Genomic DNA, 4,781 nt, shown 5'->3' with positions numbered 1-4,781 from the left:
CACGTACATGAGTTCTGCACTCAGTCATCAGACGTTGACTGAGAACATGACTGTGTTAGGGGTCTCCAAAGAAAGAACCAATAGGGTGTGTATATATATGAAAGTGAAGTCGCTCAGTCGTGTCCAACTCTTTGCGACCCCATGGACTGTAGCTTACCAGGCTCCTCCGTCCATGGGATTCTCCAGGCAAGAGTACTGGAGTGGGTTGCCATTTCCTTCTCCAAAGGATCTTCCTGACCCAGGGATTGAACCTGGGTCTCCTGCATTCCAGGCAGACGCTTTAACCTCTGAGCCACCAGGGAAGCCCTGTATATATATATATATACACACACACACATATATATAGTTGTTTAGTTACTAAGTTGTGTCTGACTCTTTGTGACCCCATGGACTGTAGCCTGCCAGGCTTCTGTGTCCACAGGAATATACACATATATATTCTTGCCTGGGAAGTATATGAGTCAGCAACAACAACAACAAAGGAGACAATATTAGAGGATTTGGCTCACAGGATTATGGAAGGCAAGAATTCCCCAAATCTGCCATCCACAAGCTAGAGGACCAGGGAAACTTGTGGGATAATTCAGTCTGAGTCTGAAGGCTTGAGAATCAGGAGTGTTGATGTACAAGGGCAGGAAAAGATGAATGTCCCAGCTCAGATAGAGAGCTACTTTGCCCTTCTTCCACATTTTTTGTTCTATTCAGGCCCTTAATGGAATGGATCATTCCCTCCTACACTGATGAAATCAATTTCTTTACTTAGTCTACCCAGTCAAATGCTAATCTCATCTGGAAATACTCACAAACAGACCTAGAAATATCTAACCAGCTATCTGGGCATCCTTCAGCCCAGTCAAATTGACACATAAAATTAACCATCACAGTAGCTATTTCAAGAGCCACATAATTTAACATCTCCTCTAATGGTCTCTCTGATGTCTACTCTCTCAAGTTTTGTGGATACTTCTCTGTCCAAAATGTGCTTGATGAGAGATGGCCAGTATCTTGCAGCTCGACCTCACAGGAAGGGTGAGTAGACAAACTGAAATTTGTATGATTTCGGTAAAGTCACATTTACCATATGTTCAACATTGAGCTGGGTAGTGTGATGGCTACAGTGGGGAGGAAGAAGAGAGTAAACACTCACTTATTGAGAGCCTATTGTGTGCCAAATAATTTATAATGTGTATATAATTTAATGATATATAGGTTAAGCATTTTTCTTCATGGTTGAAGAAGAAATGAGGCTTTAAAAGGTTAAGTACCTCAATTCAAGCTAGGGAATGAGAGAGTGAGAATTGAGATTGAGAATTGTCTGATACTAAAACACATGCCCATTTTATTGTACTACATTGGCATAGGCACAACTAAAGTTGAGGTTCCCTTCTAAATGTGCTATGATCCAAGATGAAATACCAAATTTTTCAAATAACAAATTCTGAAGGAATTTGGAGAAGAGGAAAGTGAAAGTGAAAGTTGCTCAGTCATGTCTGATTCTTTGCAACCCCATGGACTGTAGCCTGCCAGGCTCTTCTGTCCATGGAATTCTCCAGGCCAGAATACTGGAGTGGGTAGCCATTCCCTTCTCCAGAGGAGCTTCACAACCCAGGTCTCCTGCATTGCAGGTATATTCTTCACTGTCTCAGCCACCAGGGAAGCCTGGAGAAGAGGAAGAAATAGGTAATCGGATTATCAAAGAAGATCACATGGAGGAGACAGTGTAGGAGCTGAACCTTGAAATCTGGGTAGAGTTCATATGAGAAAGTAGGAAATTCAGAGGGGAGTTACAGCCAGGGAATCAGAATGAACTGAGAACTAGAGGAGATTGATAGTCACATGTGAGGAGTGAAAAGGCAATTGCTGTCTGCTGCTGAGAGTGTATGCTGAAAGGAGATCAGGCTAGGCAAGTATTGTGACCAGGTTGTAGAGTACTTTCAAAGCCAGGTAGAGTTTTAACTAGAGAGGTATGAGGGAGAGAGTGGATAGCCAGTTTGCCTTCCAGAGGGGGGTCTTTTATGATCAGTTGATACATGGTAGAACTTTCAGTGTACATAAATACTACATTGAAATATAAGCCATAATTTTGTTCTTCAATATTGTAAAAATTAAAATTGCTCTTAAAATAGAAGATAAATACAACCATGACCATTTTGACATAGTGTACAGAAGGACCTTCAATTCATCATCATCAGTGTCTCAGAAATAGGAGAAACAGTTATGTCTACTTATGGCTCAGATGGTAAAGAATCTGCCTGCAATGCAGGAGACCTGGGTTCAGTCTTTGGGTTGGGAAGATCCCTTGGAGAAGGGAATGGCAACCCATTCCAGTATTCTTGCCTGGAGAATCCCATGGACAGAGAAGCCTGGCACATTACAGTCCACGGGATTGCAAAGAGCCAGAGACAAGTGAGCGACTAAGTAAAGCGAAACACTGGTTGTCAGCACCATGGACAGCGACGCTGTAGCCGCATCATCTCCAGGCAGAGGAATTTAGCATTGGTGAAGTACATCTGTCGTACTAAACCAGTGAGTGGAATACAGTCTTTCAGGAATTTCAGAGATGAATCTTTCTACCAAGCTTCTCTTTCTTTAGACTCCCACATGGGAGAGGAGAGCCCCACGTGTGCTCTCTATAGAAACTTGATGTGTAGATGTGTACAGATGTACAGAAAACTCAAAGCTTTCAGAAAATGGAAACTAATTCTTTTCACAAAGATTAAGGACCCTGGAATAAGAAAATGGGTAGTGGCACTTTTTATACTTCTGAACTCAGTTTTCCTTTATTACCAAGACATGGAACTCAGTTATCCTTCCTATTCAGCTCCCTAAGACCAGTCAATCCTTTCTAGTCTGAGGCCCCCAGTTTGCCTCCTACTGAGGCCCAGAATAGAAAAGGACAAGAAAACTGCAGAAGCTGCGTGGCCTCATTCTAAGGGTGTATTTTGAGGTTATTTCTAGTTTCTTAATTCTTATCTGCAAACTTCTCAATCAGACTTAGCTTGAGGTTAAACATCTGAAGCTGGACTCAGGATAGTATTCTTTGCTTAAGAGAGGAAAAAAAGGAAGGAAAGCTAAGTGTAAATGGATTTAGTATCTATAAAAAGCATCTGAATCATAACTGCTCTTTTTTAAAGGGGCAATTCTGTCACTGAGGGACATTATCAGGTTTGCTCGTACTGGAGATGCTAGACTCTGATGGGACTTCTTCCTGACCTAACAGATCTTCAATGCATAAAACAGTCTTATTGTTCCAAGTCTTTACAATGACACCCATAGGGTCTTCTTCCATTCTTTTGCTCTGGGCTGACCTTATACTAATGCCTATCACCCACTGGACTTCTCTTGTCTAGTGCTTTGCCCACATCAGAACTTTAGGGCCTCCACACCATAGTTCTTACTGTCCCCTCTGCCTGCCATGCCCTAAACACTCCTCACCTTTGTCTCTTCTGAAGATTTTGCCTATTGTTTAAGCCCTTACTATTCAGAGGCTTTTCCTAAGCTCCCAACTAAATAAGGAGCCTTAAGGTCCCATTGTATCTAAAACACATAGCTTTGCATGTTGGTGCTTCATGCATCTGGATTCTCTCTCTTCCACTAGGTGGTAGATTCCTTGAGAGCAGGAACTGTGATTTATATTGTATGTACCACAAGCCTTCCTGGTAGCTTAGTTGGTAAAGAACCCGCCTGCAATTCAGGAGACCCCGGTTCAATTCCTAGATTGGGAAGATCCACCGGAGAAAGGAGAGGCTACCCACTCCGGTATTCTTGGGCTTCCCTGGTGGCTCAGCTGGTAAAGAATCTGCGTGCAATGTGAGAGACCTGGGATTGATCCCTGGGTTGGGAAGAGCCCCTGGAGAATGGAAAGGCTACCCACTCCAGTATTCTGGCCTGGAGAATTCCATGGACTGTATAGTCCATGGAGTTGCAAAGAGTTGGACACGACTGAGCAACTTTCACTTTCACCACAAGCCATCCATAGATATATCTCAAGTTTAATTATTTGGAAAAATTCTGTCAGGCTACACTTGTGTACCAGTCCTTAAATTAGACCTTCAAAATAGATTCTGAAGGCTGAGAACCTCTTAGAAGAGAAGGAAAAACAGACAGGACTTAAGTAGATTGCCACCAGTCACCTCCCCTTGCCTCTCTTGAATTCCTTTGTAGTAAAGAGAAAACAGTGTTGGCTTCCTCATTTAATCATTACTGTGATTTTTGAGACTCTTAAAAATTAACTTTACTTAATGCTTTTCTAAAATGCCACTTGACAACAGTGTACAGGTATTTTACATAACTGCTGTATACCAGAGGCATCTTCAATAGAATGTAGTGATCAAAATCCAGATCATAATAATTATATCCCGTCAGGGTTTCCATTATAAGCTCCTCTCCGGAAGGGTTTGTTACCCATTTGTTTAATTTGTATCAGGCTTCAGCCTGACATGCAAGTTCTCAGTCTGACTATAATGTAGGGAATCTTTTTTTTTTGCCTCAAAATATACATTTTAATCAGTAGAGCAATTCTCTATGCAGAATACTGAATTTCTTTGCTGGGGAAGCAGACTCAGTTATTTACACTTGACATTCCTATCAACACTAGGTATTCATATCATACCTGGAGCAACTCTGATGGTCAAGGCTGCAGCACTGCTCAAGGTCCCCTGTTAGCCATCCTGTGGATTGGGTATCAATCCTGGACACAGTGATCCAAGGGCTCTCAGGAACATGAGTCACTCGTGAGTGTTTATTACCCTGAATTTAACTGTTAAAGAGAGGGGGAACGC

The 4,781-nt window shown here is 42.2% G+C and overlaps 1 non-coding gene across 1 annotated transcript; it reads right to left on the bottom strand.

Annotated features, from left to right (window-relative positions):
• Positions 1-229: 229 nt before the first annotated feature.
• TRNAS-GGA (transfer RNA serine (anticodon GGA)) lies at positions 230-302 on the bottom strand. The gene has a single exon. It is a non-coding gene; the product is annotated as a tRNA-Ser (tRNA).
• Between the last annotated feature and the right edge of the window lie 4,479 nt (positions 303-4,781).

Source organism: Bos grunniens, chromosome 11 (genome assembly GCF_055505025.1).
Source record: "Bos grunniens cultivar Pamir isolate PY7600 chromosome 11, Bosgru_T2T1.0, whole genome shotgun sequence".
In the NCBI taxonomy this organism is placed as follows: Eukaryota; Metazoa; Chordata; class Mammalia; order Artiodactyla; family Bovidae; genus Bos; species Bos grunniens.
This window is presented reverse-complemented; position numbering and strand designations above follow the sequence as displayed.